The sequence below is a fragment of the Arachis hypogaea genome, chromosome 10 (assembly GCF_003086295.3).
Source record: "Arachis hypogaea cultivar Tifrunner chromosome 10, arahy.Tifrunner.gnm2.J5K5, whole genome shotgun sequence".
In the NCBI taxonomy this organism is placed as follows: Eukaryota; Viridiplantae; Streptophyta; class Magnoliopsida; order Fabales; family Fabaceae; genus Arachis; species Arachis hypogaea.
The window spans coordinates 13,613,212-13,634,636 of NC_092045.1; the positions used below are offsets into that span (position 1 = coordinate 13,613,212).

General features: G+C 34.7%; 1 non-coding gene and 1 pseudogene across 1 annotated transcript; one reads left to right on the plus strand and one right to left on the minus strand.

Annotated features, from left to right (window-relative positions):
* Nucleotides 1–1,408: 1,408 nt before the first annotated feature.
* On the minus strand, nt 1,409–1,516 carry LOC112718702 (small nucleolar RNA R71). The gene has a single exon (XR_003161031.1). It is a non-coding gene; the product is annotated as a small nucleolar RNA R71 (small nucleolar RNA).
* A 15,272-nt stretch (nt 1,517–16,788) lies between these two features.
* LOC112718180 (putative ETHYLENE INSENSITIVE 3-like 4 protein) lies at nt 16,789–18,739 on the plus strand (annotated as a pseudogene).
* The last annotated feature ends 2,686 nt before the right edge of the window (nt 18,740–21,425 follow it).

Genomic DNA, 21,425 nt, shown 5'->3' on the forward strand with positions numbered 1-21,425 from the left:
TTCAGAACATACTGCAGAGGAATTATACAGAGAAAGCTGGGCGTTCAAAACGCCCAGTGAAGAAGGGCAAACTGGCGTTTAAACGCCAGCCAGGGTGCTTGGCTGGGCGTTTAACACCCAAAAGGGTAGTAGTTTGGGCGTTAAACGCCAGAATGTGCACCATTCTGGGCGTTTAACGCCAGGATGGCACAAGAGGGAAGATTTTGTTTTTAATGCAGATTTTTTTTAGTTTTCAAAATCTTTTCAAAATCAAATCTTTTTCAAATCAATTCTTTTCAATCAAATCTTTTTCAAAATCAATTTCTTTCCATTTTTAAAGATACTTGCTATCAATTAATGATTTGATTCAACATTTCAAGTATGTTGCCTTTTTCTGTTGAGAAAGGTTTAATGTTTGAATCATATCCTTTCTTGATAGCCAAGTCATTAATTTTTAAAATCAAATCTTTTTAAAATATTTTTCAAATCATATCTTCTCAATCACATCTTTTTAAAACTAATCATATCTTCTTAACAATATCTTTTTCAAAATAATTTTCAATCAAATCTTTTTTATTTCTAATTTCAAAATCTTTTTCAAAAATCACTTGATTTCTTTTTCACTTTTATTTTCGAAAATCAAGTAGTGTTTTTCAAAATGTTTTCAAAATCTTCTACTCAATTTTCGAAAATTACTTCCCTTCTTCTCACATCCTTCTATTTATGGACTAACACTATTCCTTGATGCAAAATTCGAACTCCATCTTCTTTGATAAGTTCGAATTTTCTACATCTGCCTTCCATTTTTCTTTTTCTCTGACACCTCAAGGAATCTCTATACTGTGACATAGAGGATTCTACATTTTCTTGTTCTCTTCTCTTTCTTATGAGCAGGAGCAAAGACAAAAGCATTCTTGTTGAGGCTGATCCTGAACCTGAAAGGACCTTGAAGCGAAAGCTAAGAGAAGCTAAGGCACAACTCTCTGTAGAGGACCTAACAGAAATCTTCAAAGAAGAAGAACCCATGGCAGCCGAAAACAACAACAATGCCAACAATGCAAGGAAGGTGCTGGGTGACTTTACTGCACCTACTCCCGACTTCTATGGGAGAAGCATCTCTATCCCTGCCATTGGAGCAAACAACTTTGAGCTTAAGCCTCAATTAGTTTCTCTAATGCAACAGAATTGCAAGTTCCATGGACTTCCATTGGAAGATCCTCATCAGTTCTTAGCTGAATTCTTGCAAATCTGTAACACTGTCAAGACTAATGGGGTTGACCCTGAGGTCTACAGACTTATGCTATTCCCTTTTGCTGTAAGAGACAGAGCTAGGACATGGTTGGACTCACAACCTAAAGAAAGCCTGAACTCTTGGGAAAAACTAGTCAATGCCTTCTTGGCAAAGTTCTTTCCACCTCAAAAATTGAGTAAGCTTAGAGTGGAAGTCCAAACCTTCAGACAGAAGGAAGGAGAATCCCTCTATGAAGCTTGGGAAAGATACAAACAATTGATCAGAAAGTGTCCCTCTGATATGCTTTCTGAATGGAGCATCATAGGTATTTTCTATGATGGTCTGTCTGAACTGTCCAAGATGTCTTTGGATAGCTCTGCTGGAGGATCTCTTCATCTGAAGAAGACGCCTACAGAAGCTCAAGAACTAATTGAAATGGTTGCAAATAACCAATTCATGTACACTTCTGAAAGAAATCCTGTGAACAATGGGACAAATCAGAAGAAAGGAGTTCTTGAGATTGACACTCTGAATGCCATATTGGCTCAGAACAAAATATTGACTCAGCAAGTCAATATGATTTCTCAAAGTCTGTCTGGATTGCAAAATGCACCAAGCAGTACTAAGGAAGCTTCATCTGAAGAAGAAGCTTATGATCCTGAGAACCCTTTAATGGAAGAGATGAATTACATGGGAGAACCCTATGGAAACACCTATAATCCTTCATGGAGAAATCATCCAAATCTCTCATGGAAGGATCAACAGAGACCTCAACAAGGTTTCAATAATAATAATGGTGGAAGAAACAGGTTTAACAATGGCAAGCCTTTTCCATCATCTTCTCAGCAACAGACATAGAGTTCTAAGCAGAACACCTCTGACTTAGCAACCATGGTCTCTGATCTAATCAAAACCACTCAAAGTTTCATGACTGAAACAAGATCCTCCATTAGAAATTTGGAGGCACAAGTGGGTCAGCTGAGTAAGAAAATTACTGAACTCCCTCCTAGTACTCTTCCAAGCAATACAGAAGAAAATCCAAAAGGAGAGTGCAAGGCCATCAACATGGCCGAATTTGGAGAGGAGGGAGAGGCAGTGAACGCCACTGAGGAAGACCTCAATGGACGTCCACTGGCCTCCAATGAGTTCCCCAATGAGGAACCATGGGAATCTGAGGCTTAAAATAAGACCATAGAGATTCCATTGGACTTACTTCTGCCATTCATGAGCTCTGATGAGTATTCTTCCTCTGAAGAGGATGAGTATGTCACTGAAGAGCAAGTTGCTAAATACCTTGGAGCAATCATGAAGCTGAATGACAAGTTATTTGGTAATGAGACTTGGGAGGATGAACCCCTTTTGCTCACCAAAGAATTAGATGACTTGTCTAGGCAGAAACTACCTCAAAAGAGACAGGATCTTGGGAAGTTTTCAATACCTTGTACCATTGGCACCATGACCTTCAAGAAGGCCTTGTGTGACCTAGGGTCAAGTGTAAACCTCATGCCTCTCTCTGTAATGGAGAAGCTAGGGATCTTTGAGGTGCAAGCTGCAAAAATCTCACTAGAGATGGCAGACAACTCAAGAAAACAAGCCTATGGACTTGTAGAGGATGTTCTGGTAAAAGTTGAAGACCATTACATCCCTGCTGATTTCATAGTTCTTGAGACTGGGAAATGCATGGATGAATCCATCATCCTTGGCAGACCCTTCCTAGCCACAGCAAAGACTGTGATTGATGTTGATAGAGGAGAATTGATCATTCAAGTGAATGGACAATCCTTTGTGTTTGAGGCTCAAGGATATCCCTCTGTCACCATGGAGAGGAAGCATGAAGAGCTTCTCTCAAAACAGAGCCAAACAGAGCCCCTACAGTCAAACTCTAAGTTTGGTGTTGGGAGGCCACAACCAACTTCTAAGTTTGGTGTTGAACCCCCACATTCAAACTCTAAGTTTGGTGTTGGGAGGTTCCAACATTGCTCTGAGCATTTCAGAGGCTCCATGAGAGCCCTCTGTCAAGCTACTGACATTAAAGAAGCGCTTGTTGGGAGGCAACCCAATGTTATATTTTATCTATTCTCTTTTGTTATTTTATGTTTTCTGTAGGTTGATGATCATGAGAAGTCACAAAATCAATGAAAAAAGCAAAAACAGAATGAAAAACAGAAAGAAAAACAGCACACCCTGGAGGAGAGCGTGCTGGCGTTTAAACGCCAGTAAGGCTAGCTGTTGGGCGTTTAACGCCCAGTCTGGCACCATTCTGGGCGTTTAACGCCAGAAAAGGGCACCAGACTGGCATTAAACGCCAGAAAAGGGCAAGCACTTGGCGTTAAACGCCAGAAATGGGCACCAGCCCGGCGTTTAACGCCAGAATTGGCTAAAAACGCATTTTTGCATGACATTTAGTGCAGGGATGACTTTTCCTTGACACCTCAGGATCTGTGGACCCCACAGGATCCCCACCTACCCTACCACTCTCTCTCTTCTTCACCCATTCACCAATCACCTCAACACCTCTTCCCCAAAAACCCTTCACCTATCAAATCCCATCTTTCTCTTCACCACTCACATCTATCCTTCATAAAACCCCACCTACCCCACCATTCAAATTTAACCCACTTTCCCTCCCAAACCCACCCATACATGACCGAACCATGAGCCCCCCCACTCCTATATAAACCCTTCTTCACTCCTTCATTTTCACACAACCTAAACACCACTACTCTCCCTTCTTGGCCAAACACAAAGCCATTCCCTTCTTTCTCATTTCTTCTTCTTCTACTCTCTTCTTTCTTCTTTTGCTCGAGGACGAGCAAACCTTTTAAGTTTGGTGTGGTAAAAGCATTGCTTTTTGTTTTTCCATAACCATTTATGGCATCCAAGGCCGGAGAAACCTCTAGAAAGAGGAAAGGGAAGGCAAAAGCTTCTACCTCCGAGTCATGGGAGATGGAGAGATTCATCTCAAAGGTGCATCAAGACAACTTCTATGAAGTTGTGGCCTTGAAGAAGGTGATCCCTGAGGTCCCTTTCAAACTCAAAAAGAGTGAATATCCGGAGATCCGACATGAGATCCGAAGAAGAGGTTGGGAAGTTCTTACCAACCCCATTCAACAAGTCAGAATCTTAATGATTCAAGAGTTCTATGCCAATGCATGGATCACCAAGAACCATGACCAAAGTGTGAACCCGGATCCAAAGAATTGGCTTACTATGGTTCGGGGGAAATACTTGGATTTTAGTCCGGAAAATGTAAGGTTGGCATTCAACTTGCCCATGATGCAAGGAGATGAACATCCTTACACTAGAAGGGTCAACTTTGATCAAAGGTTGGACCAAGTCCTCACAGTCATATGTGAAGAGGGCGCCCAATGGAAGAGAGATTCAAGAGGGAAGCCGGTTCAATTGAGAAGGCATGACCTCAAACCCGTGGCTAGAGGATGGTTAGAGTTTATCCAACGCTCAATCATTCCCACTAGCAACCGGTCTGAAGTTACTATAGACCGGGCTATCATGATTCATAGCATCATGATTGGAGAAGAAATAGAAGTTCATGAGGTTATAGCTCAAGAACTTTATAAGGTGGCGGACAAGTCCTCTACCTTGGCAAGGTTAGCCTTTCCTCATCTCATTTGTCACCTCTGTTATTCAGTTGGAGTTGACATAGAGGGAGACATCCCTATTGATGAGGACAAGCCCATCACTAAGAAAAGGATGGAGCACACAAGAGATCCCACTCATCATGAGATCCCTGAGATGCCTCAAGGGATGCACTTTCCTCCACAAAACTATTGGGAGCAACTAAACACCTCCCTAGGAGAATTGAGTTCCAACATGGGACAACTAAGGGTGGAGCACCAAGAACACTCCGTCCTCCTCCATGAAATTAGAGAAGATCAAAGAATCATGAGAGAGGAACAACAAAGACAAGGAAGAGACATTGAGGAGCTCAAGCACTCCATAGGATCTTCAAGAGGAAGAACAAGCCGCCATCACTAAGGTGGACCCGTTCTTTAATTCCCTTGTTCTTTATTTTCCTGTTTTTCGAAAATTATGCTTATGTTTATCTATGTTTGTGTCTTGTGATCATTAGTGTCTTAGTGTCTATGCCTTAAAGTTATGAATGTCCTATGAATCCATCACCTCTCTTAAAAAAAATGTTCTTAATTGAAAAAGAAAAGAATTGCATGAATTTTGAATTTTATAACAGTTTAATTATTTTGATGTGGTGGCAATGCTTTTGTTTTCTGAATGTATGCTTAAACAGTGCATATGTTTTTTGAATTTGTGGTTCATGAATGTTGGCTCTTGAAAGAATGATGAAAAAGGAGAAATGTTACTGAGGATCTGAAAAATCGTAAAAATGATTCTTGAAGCAAGAAAAAGCAGTGAATACAAAAAAAAAAGAAAAAAATTTCGAAAAAAAAAATAAATAATAAAGAAAGAAAAAAAAGAGAGAGAAAGAAAGAAAAAAAAAGAGAAAAAGAAAGAAAAAGAAGGAGATAAAGTTGTGATCCAAGGCGAAAAGAGTGTGCTTAAGAACCTTGGACACCTCTAATTGGGGACTCTAGCAAAGCTAAGTCACAATCTGAAAAGGTTCACCCAATTATGTGTCTGTGGCATGTATGTATCCGGTGGTAATACTGGAAGACAGAGTGCTTTGGGCCACGGCCAAGACTCAATAAGTAGCTGTGTTCAAGAATCATCATACTTAACTGGGAGAATCAATGACACTATCTGGATTCTAAGTTCCTAAAGAAGCCAATCATTCTGAATTTCAAAGGATAGAGTGAGATGTCAAAACTATTCAGAGGCAAAAAGCTAAAAGCCCCGCTCATCTAATTAATACTGATCTTCATAGATGTTTTTGGAATTCATTGTATATTCTCTTCTTTTTATCTTATTTGATTTTCAGTTGCTTGAGGATAAGCAACAATTTAAGTTTCGTGTTGTGATGAGCGGATAATTTGTACGCTTTTTGGCATTGTTTTTAGTATGTTTTTAGTATGATCTAGTTAGTTTTTAGTATATTTTTATTAGTTTTTAGTTAAAATTCACTTTTCTGGACTTTACTATGAGTTTGTGTGTTTTTCTGTGATTTCAGGTATTTTCTGGCTGAAATTGAGGGACCTGAGCAAAAATCTGATTCAGAGACTAAAAAGGACTGCAGATGCTGTTGGATTCTGACCTCCCTGCACTCGAAGTGGATTTTCTGGAGCTACAAAAGCCCAATTGGCGCGCTCTCAACGGCGTTAGAAAGTAGACATCCTGGGCTTTCCAGCAATATATGATAGTCCATACTTTGCCCAAGATTTGATGGCCCAAACCGGCATTTAAAGTCACCCTCAGAATTCCCAGCGTTAAACGCCGGAACTGGCACAAGGATGGGAGTTAAACACCCAAACTGGCATAAAAGCTGGCGTTTAACTCCAAGAAGAGTCTCTACACAAAAATGCTTCAATGCTCAGCCCAAGCACACACCAAGTGGGCCCGAAAGTGGATTTTTATGTCATTTACTCATCTCTGTACACCCTAGGCTACTAGTTCTCTATAAGTAGGACCTTTTACTATTGTATTAAAATCTTTTGATCACTTTAGATCTCTTGATCATGTTTTGGGGAGGCTGGCCTCACGGCCATGCCTAGACCTTGTACTTATGTATTTTCAACGGTGGAGTTTCTACACACCATAGATTAAGGTGTGGAGCTCTGCTGTACCTCGAGTATTAATGCAATTACTATTGTTCTTCTATTCAATTCCGCTTGTTCTTGTTCTAAGATACCACTTGTTCTTCAACTTGATGAATGTGATGATCCGTGACACTCATCATCATTCTCACCTATGAACGTGTGACTGACAACCACCTCCGTTCTACCTTAGATTAGGTGGATATCTCTTGGATTCCTGATACACGATGCATGGTTGATCGCCTGACAACCGAGTGCTCGCCTGGCAACTGAGCCAGCCATTCCGTGAGATCAGAGTCTTCGTGGTATAGGCTAGAACTGATGGCGGCATTCAAGAGAATCCGGAAGGTTTAACCTTGTCTGTGGTATTCTGAGTAGGATTCAATGATTGAATGACTATGACGAGCTTCAAACTCCTGAAGGCGGGGCGTTAGTGACAGACGCAAAAGAATCACTGGATTCTATTCCGGCCTGATTGAGAACCGACAGATGGATAGCCGTGCCGTGACAGGGTGCGTTGAACATTTTCACTGAGAGGATGGGAGGTAGCCACTGACAACGGTGAAACCCTTGCATAAGCTTGCCATGGAAAGAAGTAAGAAAGATTGGATGAAGACAGTAGGAAAGCAGAGAGACGGAAGGGACAAGCATCTTCATACGCTTATCTGAAATTCCCACCAATGAATTACATAAGTATCTCTATCTTTATCTTTATGTTTTATTCGTATATCACCCACATACATTTGAGTTTGCCTGACTAAGATTTACAAGGTGACCATAGCTTGCTTCATACCAACAATCTCTGTGGGATCGACCCTTACTCGCGTAAGGTTTATTACTTGGACGACCCAGTACACTTGCTGGTTAGTTGTGCGAAGTTGTGTTTATGCCATGGTATTGAACACCAAGTTTTTGGATTCATTACCGGGGATTATTTGATTTGTGAAAAGTATTGATTACAATTTCGTGCCCACATTCTCTGAGTTGTGTTTCATGCATATAGGATATCCTTGTGGTATGGATTGCATGACTGTTGCTGTGTTTCCATTTTAGAGACTATTCACACTTTGCCTGAAATGTTAAGACTGATCAACTTAATATTGCATGTTGGGTGTGAACAGGATCTTGATGGCTGCATGGGGACGAGGATGTGGTAGGCATGGTGCGAACCTTGTAGAGGAACCAATGAAGGGTGCAGATGCTTTTATAGCTGCGATGAACACCATGGCTGAGGCTGTGCGTGAAGCGGCAACTATTACAACGCGAGCAATTGACCATTCACGAGAGAGGAATGGAAATCATAATAGAGGATGCAATCGTGAGCATGGTGGAGACGGTAATGAAAATGAAGGCACTGGAAACCACGATAATCCAATGACACTGAAAACCTTTCTGAAGGTAAATTCACCCAAGTTTAAGGGGACACTTATTGCAACTGAAGCTAACAACTGGTTCTGTGTTATTGAGAAGTCATTGCGAAAGCAACATGTACCAGAAAGACAATACGTCAAATTTGCGACCTATATGCTAGAGGGAGAAGTTGAACATTGGTGGCATGGAGTACAACGCTTGTTGAGGCAGAAGGTGAAAGAGATTGACTGGGACACTTTTAAGGAGGAATTTTACAAAAATATTTTTCTAGATCTGTTTATGTTGCTAAAGAAATGGAACTGATGCAGTTGACACAGGAAAATATGTCAGTGGCAGAATATACTCGGAAATTTGAGAATTTGTGCCAATTCTCTAAGATCTGTCAGGAAAACCCAGATAATTTTGAGGAATGGAAGTATTTGAAGTACGAAAGAGGACTTCGCAATGAGCTAATGCATTCATTGGTCCCACTAAAAATACGGAATTTTGCAGAGCTTGTCAATAAGAGTCAACTGATGGAAGACTGTGAACATAAGATGACAGCGTCAAGGATGGGTTATCCGAGCCTACCGCCAAGGAACTTTAATAATTTTCATACGCATGCGGTACATCGGAAGGTTGATTTTAAGGTACCAGGGGTTATATGTTATGGTTATATGTAATGCTGGCCTTGTTTATGTTTTATTTAATTCCATGTGACGGCTTGCCTATGTTTAATTAGCTCTCCTCGCAAATATTTTTATAAAGTAAAAAAGTTTTTTTTCTCAAAAAAATTCAATAGTATGATCATGACGTACTAGAAATTGAGTCGTTACAAGTACTGCATATATACATAATTATAGAAATATTATTGATATAATATTTCTATGTATATCTAAATATCCATTAATACCCCCTTCAAGGTGGAGCATGCAAGTCTTCAATGTCCAACTTGACCAATATTTTCTCAAACTTTTTGGCACCAAGAGTTTTAGTAAAAAGGTCGGTCAACTGAGTGTGAGTGGGAACATAAGATGGAAGGGGGCGTTGGTGCACGATCTCATCCCGAATAAGATGACAATCTACTTCAATATGCTTCGTGCATTTATGAAAAACTGAATTTTTAGTAATGTGAAAAGCTGCTTAACAGTCGCAATAGAGATGAATAGGGACATGATAAGGCACGTATAGAGATGAGAGTATATCTTTAATCCACTTCAATTCTTTTGTTGTCTAAACCATTGAACGATATTCATTGTCAGCAGAGGAGGCAGACATTGTCTGTTGTTTCTGAGTTTTTCAAGATATTGGTGAGTTACCAAGCTGGATGAACCAGCCTGTGATTGACTTGCGAGTGAATAAACAACTAGCCCAGTTTGAGTCACACCATTCATAGGGCTGCAAATCATTCTCTCGTGGAAGAAGAATTCCTTGTCCAAGGTGTCCCTTTAAATAGCGTACAACACATAAAGTAGCTTGCCAGTGTTTGATGCGTGGATTTTGCATGAATTGGGATAACATGTGAACACTGTAGGCTAGATTAGACCGAGTAAAACATAAATAAATCAGTCTTCTAACAAGCCGACGACATATGCTAAGATCGGATAAAAGAGAACTTGCAGTTGACCCCAATCGATGATTCTCTTCGCACGGTGTTGCTACACGCTTAGCACATAGAAGTCCTGTTTCGGTGATTATATCCAAAACATATTTTCTTTGGCACAGAAAGATTCCAGTTGAAGATCTGGCAACCTCAAATCCCAAGAAGTATTTCAGTCAGCCTAAATCTTTTATGTGAAAACATATGTGTAAATACTCTTCGAAACGTTGAATTATAGTACCATTATTTTCTGCAATTACAAGGTCATCAACATATACCAAAATTATCAATTGCATGCTATTATGGCGAAGGCTAAACAAGGAATGATCCTTTGGGAATTGCTTAAAACCATATCGAAGGAAGACAAATGAAAATTTTACAAAGCAGCAACGTGGGGCCTGCCACAGTCCGTAGAGAGATTTCTGAAGTTTACAGACCAGTCCTTGTTGAGGCACTTGAAAATCAGGAGGAAGCTTCATGTAAATGTCCTCATCAAGTTTTCCATGAAGAAATGCATTGTGGGTATCCATTTGGTGGAGTTCCCAATCCTGGGCTGCTGCCACTGTGAGTGTTGTGCGAATTGTTACCATCTTTACCATTGGAGAAAATATTTCATTGTAATTCAAGCCTTTCACTTGATTATTTCCCAAAATTACCTGTCTTGCTTTGAACCTCTCTATTGTCCCGTCAGAATTATATTTAATTTTTTAAACCCACTTACACCCATGTGCTTTCTTTCCTGGGGAAGAGTTGTGAGCTTCCAAGTGTCATTGAGTTGAAGCGCATGAATTTCTTGGGACGTCACTTCATGCCAACGCTCATCTCTAACTACTTGAGAGAAAAATAGAGGCTCTTGGCTCTTGTTCTATCTGAAGAGAGGCAAGAAAACTGCAGTGTTGTTTGGAAAAAGAATTATAATTCAAAAAATTTTGTATAGGATAGGACACACCTGAGGATTTTGATAGAGAGGGAGATTGGTCGGTAGGACTTATTGGTATCGTGGCAGTAGAGACAAAATCGCATAACCTGACTGAGGGTATCTTCATGCGATGACCCTGACTAAGTGGAACATCCATCGTGACTAGTGGTAGATCAGAAGTTGGCGTTGTTTCTGCTGCACTTGGTTCCGATGCATCGTCAGCGATGTACTCTTCAGTCTCTTTATTGAACTCATATCTCCCTTGTTTGTCAATAGGTACTTCAATGAGGGAATCCCCTGGTCATTTAAGTGTGGAGTACTAAGCCCAAGTGTGGATGCTGAACTTGGCCCATTGCATGTGTCTTCTTCAATAATTATTTCTATTACAGGAGATCCAATATCTTCAATCCTTGGTTCCAAAGCCTGATCCGCTTTAAAAGGGAACATATCTTTAACAAAATAGATGTTACGAGAGACAAATAAAACTTCTTTTTCCAACTCAAATAGTTTCCATCCTTTTTGCCCAAAAGGATACCCGACAAACACATCGGCTACAGCTGGCAAATTTGTCCCCTCGTCTATTCTGATTTTGATCATAACACAAAGAGCCAAAAACCTGCAAGTGCTCATAACTTGGAATTGTTCCATGAAAAATCTCATACGGAGTCTTGCCCTTCAATATTGAAGATGGCGTACGATTAATTAAATAGCCAGCAATTAAGATACATTCTCTCCAAAACTGAATAGGAAGATTGCCTTAAAAATGTAATGATCTAGCAACATTGAGAATATATCGATGTTTGCGCTTCACTCGTCCATTTTGTTGCGGTGTATTAACACATGACGATTGGTGAATAGTGCCTTGTTGTAGGAAGTATTATTTTAAACAAATGAATTCCGTTCCATTATCAGATCGAACCATTTTAACATATTTGTTATATTGGCATTCAACTAAAGTGAAAAAAATTTTCAATGTGGTTGATACCTCAGCCTTTTCTTTCAACAAATATATCCAAATTGCTCGTGAACAATTATCCACAATAGTTAAGAAATACGAAGAACCACATGAGGAGGGAGTTCTATAGGGTCCCCACAAGTCACAATGGATTAAATAAAAATATTGGAAGCATGATAGTCACTTAAAGAAAACTTATCTCTTGTTTGTTTAGATTTTTCACAAATTTCACAAATCTCATTGGTTGTATATTTCTCACTTACATTGCGGAGCATTTGCACAATTTTAAATGATGGATGCCCTAGTCTCTTATGCCAAAGCGCCAATTGATTCTCTGTTCTGGCATGACAAGCTTGAATCTTGTGTACCCTATGATACCAATAGAACCCATCTTTCTGCTCACCTGCTCCAATTAGCGTCCTCGAAGTACGATCTTATATGACACAAAATTTATCAGTGAATTGTACTAGACATTGTTCTTCATCTGTTAATTGAGAAACTGAGAGTAAGTTATATTTTGATTGAGGTACATAGAGAACATTTTTCAATTCAAGTCCTCCTTCAAGTATCACTGTTCCTTGCTTGCATGCTATCACCTGCTCACCATTTGGTAAACCAACTGGACACCCGCATATAGTTTTTTTTCATATAAAATTTTCAAGGTTCCCGTCATGTGGTTGGAAGCTCCACTATCAATAATCCATAAATAAAAAATTCTCTTACAAGTCATTTTCTCAGAGTCATTTGATTTTTGTTTGTTGATCATATTTACCAACACTTTCCATTACTCATTGGTCAACTCTGACATCTCACGTCTCGTGTCTTCCATGTTGATAGCATGGCTATCACTTCCATCAGTGTGTGCCATATGTGCACGTGTTGAAATTCCTCAAGTACGCGTGCCTTGTCATCTGTAGTCTTTGCCACCACCTCTTTCTTCATTCTTTGGTCGATCGCCCCACCATTTTGGATATCCTACAATCTGAAAGCATCCTTTAACACCATGCCCACTTTTGCCACAGTTAGTGCATATTGTGGATTTTTGGCTAGGATCTCCTCGTCCTTTCGTCCGGTTCCCTGCCTACATTGTGAGTCCTATAATGAACCCTCTCTCTTATAATGCCTTAGCCATCATCTTCACTCTCTCCTCTTGAACTAGCATTGCGGACACACGATTCAACGATGACAAATGATTTGTTGCCAGAATATTTGACCACACTGTTCCATAACTCGCATCATCTAGGCCATTAGTGGACCCTCTCTTCTTCCCTTCGTTTCTCAAGTTGTGATCCAATCTCGCATTTATATCCACCACACGTGCATTTGGAAATTTCTTGCACTGTGCTAATTTATCCCATAGTACTTTCAATTTTCTATAATACGCCGTTATAGCTATTTCTTCCTGCTTGCATCTCGTCAAATCTGACTTCAGTGTCTGCGCGTTCTCAACATACGCAACGGTTGACCGTAAGCTTGGTTCGGTTGTGTTCAAGATCCCTGATATACAATCTTGGATTGAACTGTCCACCAATCCTCAAGATCAGATGCATCTTGTTCTGGATCCATGAGAGTTTCATTGATGAATCCCATTTTCTACGAACCCGAAGTGATATTTTCACAGCTCTGACCCATTCCTCGTAATTTTCTCCACACAGCTGCAATTGCGTGATTACATTTCTTGGGTTGTCACTCTCATTGAGGTCATATGGCGAGTGAGCTTTTTAGTTCTTTTTTCTGAAGTCTCTGGTATCATGGTTCTTTTTGTGTTTGTCAGTATCAGAGTAGGCCCTGATACCATGTAGAAAATAAGTTATTTCAACTTGCTTTTCTATACATAATTATAGAAATATTATTGATACATCTTTTGATACTAGAGTTTAGGAGTTAATTTGGGATAAAGTATTTTTTTACTTTATTAGGTCAATTTTAGAGTCTATTGTTTACATTATTCACAATAATTATTATCTACCTAACAAAATTCTAATTAAAAATGACTATTTATTTTAACTAATATGGGCCGAGTTTCATTATTTAACTTTTCTTTTATACGAGTATAAGACTTTCTTAAGCAAAATTATTGTAACCAACTGAAGTATTTATTTTGAATTACGTAGGCCACCATTTCAAAGTCATGTTTACATTTTTCATACAATGAAAATGATCTATCTTTCTAAAGAACGGATATAGTTTTTTTTTTCACACACACTCCAACAGTCCAATTCAACTTTGTCTCTTCGTTGAATTATTGGTCACATACATATTAATATTATATTTATCCATTTGTACAACTCACTAAAATTAATCTGATCATATTAGACATTATATTACATCGTACAAAATTTCTTAACATAAGAGTGTCCCTATCAGTCAGCATGAAAATAAGTCACAAATAACAAATTTACTCACATCATTTTCATTTGCCATATGATTCGGTTTTCGCTTACTCAATAAATTACAAAAAGTATTAATTTGTTGATGTCTAAATATTTTACACATCACGGAGATGAAATTTAATAATATTTATTTGATTTATGTTTTCGTAAATTATGTATTAATAAAAATAAAAAATAAAAATATTTTTTCTTGTTTAGATTTATTTACATACAACTGCTCTATGTCCATGTTTTTTATTTTGTTATTGATTTATATTATATTTTTAAAATAAATTTAAAAATAATATATTATTAATTATTAGTTATTGCTGAAAAACTATTTAAAATACTATATATAATTAAAAAGAAAACATTAAAAATAATCCGTCTTAATGAAATGTAAAATTTGATTTATGGGATACATGCAACTCTAGTTTACTATCTTACCTTGAGGATTGGACAAGAATATATATGAAGCATATTTTTATTATTATTATTATTATTATTATGCTTTAATTTAATAGTGATGACCGAATAAATATTAAATATATGTGTTACTTCATTTAAGAATAGTTATTGATAGGTTTATCTAACGTATATCTTTAACGTATATGTTAGGTTATTCTTAGTAAAAAATCTAAACATTTTACTTTAAAAAATTACATAATAAATATATTAAAAATTAATTTTTATAAGTTTTTTATAAAAAAATTAAATTAATAACCTTAATTTATACTCTTAAATACATATTAGTTAATTTCTATTTTTATTAATTTTGACATGGATTTTATAATAGTTTTTGAATAGTCATAATTTTGATTACATGGATTAAACAATTGAGTCAATTTAGTTTAATTTACAAAATTTAATTATGTTATATGTATAAAAAAAATTAGTCATCGTATTAAAAGATACATATTTAGCAATTCATAATTCTTTTTATTATGCTATTATAAAACAGTTTTATTATTTGTTTATTATATATTTGATTATTCTATTATGATAAATTTGATTATTTTAATAATTAATTATTTAATTAAAAATATAAAATAATATACATAAATATATACAAATATATGATAATAATTTAGTACGTAACTGATTTTTACTATATATGTAATATTTTTGAATTACTTTGGGGGATAAGTTAAGGTTTACACAATATTTATAGAGACTAAATTGATCTTATTTTTAACGGTTTCATTAAATATTTAAGTATTTTTATCAATTAAGTTATTTTTTACAAATTTTTTTCATCATATTTTTTTATTGTTGTTGTGTTTTGTTTTATTTCTTCTCTTGTTTTTTGTAGTGGTTATTGCAATATTTTTTATATTTTTTTATGTTTAATTATTTTTTGTTCTTTATTCTTGTTTTCATTCATATTAAGAGGATGAAACAACAAAAATTATGAGAAGGTGAAACAAAAAGAAGAAGCAAACCAGGGAGAATTTTAAATTATGCATAATTTATTAAAAAAATAGTATCGAAATTTTTTAACTGTGACACATATTCTTATTAGGAGGATAGAAAAAGATGAATTATAAGAATGTGAAACAAAAAGAATAAAATAAAGAAAAAGATAATGATGATGAAGAAAAAGAAGAGGAGGAGGAGAGAGAGTTTTGAATTGTGTAGAATTTATCCAAAAAATATTACCAAAATTTTTTTACTGTAACACAGAAAATTTCTTAATTAACACCAAAAAATTTTTAATTTAGATACAGAAATTTCTTAATCATAATATCATTCCCAACTAAATGAAATGGTATTTATGTTTTTTTTAGTTCTGAACCACACTTAAATGTATTTTATTGGTTAATTGGGTTAAAATATTGAATTTATAGTTCGTTATTTAAAGATTTATTGTGTCTTTTATAAAAAATTTCTGTGTTATTTTTAACTAAATAATGTATTTTTGTTATTATTGAATTAATTATATAGTATTGAACTAATATATATAAGATTTGACTATTTCTGTGTCATTTATAACAATTTGATATATCTATTAAATTTAAAATATAAATAAATATATTTTATTGGTTGAGTGAGTCAAGATTATAAACTTATGGTCTTTTGAAGATTTTTTTGTGTTATTTACCACTAAATAATGTGTTTTGTTATTAAACTAATTTTGTAATATTTAATTAAAGAAAAAGAAAATAATGATAACAAAAATGACGACTATAATAACTAAGAAGATGAGGAGAAAAACAAAAGAAAAGAAATCAAATAAAATAAAAAAGAGGAAAAGAAGATAGTGACAATAACGATAATAAAAATGATGACAATAATAATTAAGAAGAAAGAAAAAAAAACGGTAGCAATTATAATTCTAATCATCCAATACTGTTACAAATTGTGCATGCAAATAGAACTGCCTCAATTTCCACCTTGGTAATGCCTACTTTATCCCCATCACTCTTATGAATTATTTATTTGAATACAATTTCCTAAACTAAGCCTATTTTACTGATGTTGGTTCCTTCTAAAGTAAGCTTATTTTGCTGATGTTAGATTCTTCTAACACCTCCATTCCACAACTTTTGTGAATATCTATATATACACATATAACCTTCACAAGTTGTAACAATATAATAACAGTTACTCTTATCTATTCTTCTTCTGTCCACATATTTTTCACACTTCACTTAACTTTTTTTATAAAATAATCATTATGGTGCTTATCCAAGAAAAAATGGATCCGCCTTATATTCAATTATCTGATATAGAAGACGAGAAAATTGATGATATCGCGACAGCAGCAAAAGATGAAACTATAGATTATGAGGATCTGAAGAAGCGCATATGAAAAGACCGTATCCTTCTCCATAAGATGAAGGAGAAACTTAGCATGGACGAATCTGACAACAAAAAAACCCAAAAAAGAAGCGTCCAGGAAAAAGAAGATGTCTAGGGCACAAGACTCGTCTTCAAATACATGGTAAAAATCATGGAGGTTTGCAAAGCTCGTGGGTTTGTCTATGGCATCGTCTCTGAAGATGGTATATAATTACACCCTTCTTTCTTTTAAAACAAGGGTTTCTTTTTTATTTTATTTTTTTAATTAAAATCAACTCTGCATAGTTAAAAAGTTTAATTTAAAAGGAGGAATAATAACGTAAGTAAAATTATTTTTATGTAAAATATAATAATTTAATTAAATATATTAAATTATCTAAAAAATTTTAATCATGAAATAAATTATATTTGAGTTTTTATCTAATAAATAATACAAAAACAATTTTAATATTTTTCTATGTTCTTACTAAACAAATTTTATTCCTGTCACACTTCAGCCTTCATCATACTTTTCCTTTAATTATAATTCATAGGAAAGCCAATTACTGTAGCTCGGATAGTTTGCGAGAATGGTGGAAAGAAGATATTAGATTTGAACAAACTGCTCCTAAAACAATTGCAAAGTATTTACCGTTGCTTGAAAAGGGAGAGTTAGATGCATCGTCAAGCATACACCTTCTCCAAGATCTTCAAGACGCAACACTAGGATCTCTCCTTTCAGCATTGATGCAATACTGTATGCCGCCACAGAGGAGGTATCTTTTGAGAAAGGCGTGGCCCCGCCGTAGTGGCCTAATGGGTTAGAGGTATGGTGGGGCGATCAGGGCTTTTTGGCTCAAGAACACGGCCACCACCGTATAAGAAACCCCATGATTTGAAGAAGGCATGGAAGGTTTCGGTATTGACTTCAGTTATAAAGCACATGTCCCCTGACTTAGAGAAATTGAAAAGGCTCGTGACTCAATCAAAGACCTTGCAAGATAAGATGACCGCGAAAGATAACGCTATTTGGACCAAAGTTGTCAGCCAAGAAGAAGCTTTGTTGAGACTTACCAACAAGTGTCTTAAGATTTTTCCTTCTTTGTTCAACGACAAGGAGAATAATAAGGAAGACGGGGAAGGAGAAATCGAAGTCTTTGAGTCATCCCCAATAAGCTCTATTAATAATTCTCTTGATCATGTTTTGTTTGGTGGTGGCGGCAGTAGCAACAACGGAGGCAGTGAAAAAAAAGTGTGATTTTTATAGTAATAATAATGGTAATAGCTTTGTGGAAAAACCAATATATACATGCCAGAACGTGGATTGTCCACAAAGCAATTTGTCTATGGGATTTAGAGACAAGAATTTAAGGATGGACCACGAGTCGATGTGTGCCTTTCGCCGTGCCACTCTTGATCATCAGGGGAGTAATAGCAGCAATGAGAATTCCAACGCTTTCCATGATTACCTGCCGAGTGAGGAAAGGATGACAAGTGTTGGAGTTTGGATGAATATGGAGGTAGCTAAGGCCAATAACAACAACAACAATAATAATAATTTTGGTGACACTGATTTTGGTGATATTGATATTATGAATTTAATGCAAGAGATTGCGGGTGAAGCTTTTGGGGAGGACAAATTAGGGTTGTGGCTGAATGACATTGAAGATTGTGAGTTGCTTATGGCATTGGAGATGGTTAAAACAAATAGCGCAATGGATTCCACTCATCAAAATAATAATCCACCGTTAGTAAAGCAGCATGATCGTATTTTCCCACATGGCGGCCATCTTCGTGACGAAGAAGCAACTACTTCATCACTTTGGGACTATACTACTACTTTATTTAAGAGCAACAACATTGGATAATTAATTTTATATGTTTACAAATATTGTAGTTTCTATGTATTATTAATTAATTATTAGTCTTCTCTACTATCACATTATCATACACAATTTGCTCACATATGATTCTGATTAGATTGATTAATTACCTGATGTGAGTTATTTATAGTTATAGCATCCAAAAAATGTTTCTGTTATATGTAATATTGATTTTCTTAAATAAAATGATATTTTATTATGAATATAATTTGTATGCATGTGTTGATCATTCAAGTTATTCTTGTCGTTAATTATATTTCTTTTGAAATACTTTGAAGTTAGCAAATGATTAAAGTAAACAATTTTTTAAGAAAAATATTAGGAGTAAAACTTTTGTACACATTTAGCTATATCTTATTTTTTTGTGATTAAGAATTAGAATTTAGTATTTAAAATTTAAAATTTTGTTAATGATGTAATACAAAAACATGTTTTTTAAACAATACATGCGTATGGAAACAGAACACCTCATTAAATTCAATACACCGAAAAAGACTTGGCAAAAAAAATATAATAGTTGTAAATAAATATTCACGCTAAATTTCATTGTGAAATTGAAAGATATAAAACAAGGTTGATTGATAAAAGCTAAGGAATTCAATTAAGTGGTTGGGGTGGATTAGTTACATTGTAAACCTTTGGCAAGAGTCAAAACTCTAAGTAGTTCTGTGATTGGCACCACAAAAAGTGATATTTGAAACAATACATTATACATGGTATTAGATTTTCTGTGTATAATGGTAAAATGGTGATTGATCAAATAGATGAGACAACTATCTGACTTTGGTCTTGTGAATATCTAGGATATAGTCATAAAAGTTAGATGATAAGGGTGGATGTTAGTTAGTCATACAAATTACATTAGTTTGTGCCATAGAATTGGAACGTATGATTTTGTTTGTTGTGTGTTTGGTATATAGGCTCAGTCACATCTTCATGAATATTCTCATTTGAATCGAGTATTTTATATAATTTGAGTAAATATTTAAATTATTTTTCAAATATTATAAATTAAATATTTTGGTAATTAACCATTTTTTATTATTTTAATTTTTTTAGACGAATTTAGTTTTCTGTTAAAAAATGATTTATTTAATATGCATATTAAAAATTTTATTAAAAATAATAATAATTTTTCTAATCAAAATAATTTTTGAAGATTTTTATGATAATAAAAATTTATTAAAAATTAAATTGTCTAATTTAAAGTTCTTTAGAAATTAATTTAAGTGCTTAGTTTTATAAATTTTTACTCATTAAAAGAAAAATAATTAAAATAGCAACTTCAAAAATATTTTAGTTATGTTATTTTTAACATCTTTGTATTTTTATTTCTCTATATCTATTAAATGTTTACTTTTTGTTTTTCTGAATATCACTTAAGTTCTGTTTATTTTCATATATTATACATGTGTCTTTATTTTAGCATAGATGTTTACTTTTTCATATAAAATATAAAGTAACAATGTGGATGTGTTTACTTTTTTATATAAAATACTTTAGTAACAATGTGGATACAAGAGGTAAAAGAAAATTATACAGTAAGAATAGGAGAGCATTTGAAAAAAAAAATTAACCTCCAAAGCATTTCTTTAGATACTGTATCATAGTTATTAACTAATAATTGACCTAATTAAAATATTAGATTATTGAATTACTAATTCAATGGTTGAGTTACTAATTGAATCGGTGATCCAATTATAACTAAATAATTATATAGAATTATATTTCATTATTTTTATAATAAATATTTTTTAATTTTGTTTTTTGTATTAAATTAATTATTGTTAGATTTCAATAAATTATTAATTAATTTATATCTATCACATGGTTCAAGTATTTATTAAAATAATTACATAATCATAGAAAAAAAAAGTTGTAATTAATAAAAAATATTTGACCTTTTTAAATTTGTAAATATTTAATAAAATTTAATATTTATTTTAATAATGATGTATAATTAAAAAATTCTAACCTTGAGAAAAAATGAATAAAAAAACAAAATTAAAATTAAATTTAACGAATCTGCGAGCAAGCAGTTCATGCAGCTATGGTTCATTCATGCCTTTCTCCGGCCAAATATAAACTAACTTTCCAAAAATGAATTTGTAGCAATAGCAACTAATTATTAGGCATAAGAAAAGAGCTAGCTTAATTACTATTTATTAATATTGATGATATTCATTTGTGTCCATACTCTATATATAGGGTCGGTATCTAGAAACTAAAAAAGTGAAAATTCAAGTGAAATTGATTTTACGTGAAGTTGATATCTAAGAGCGGTTAGATGAAAATTTAGTCAAATCAGTTAAATTATTTAACGGCTCTCAGATATCAATTTCACATAAAGTCTACTGCACCTAAATTTCTACATTTTTCTACTTGAACTTTTTTAGCTTTTCTCTCACCTGCCTATCATTATTCAGAAAGCCAAATGAGCCCACTCCTGGAGAAGAGAAGATGAAGATGGACACGGTGATGAAAATTTGGGAGTCAGAATTTTATATTAGGGGTGGGATTAAATTGTGTTTAATTACTTAATTTGTAAAATCATTTTGATCATATTCATGTAACGTACTCGTTACTTTACAATTAGAATGTCATGTTGACTTTTAACCGTTTAAATTAATACTGCACTAACAAAAATTTGGATTAGAGAAAAAAAAATGAA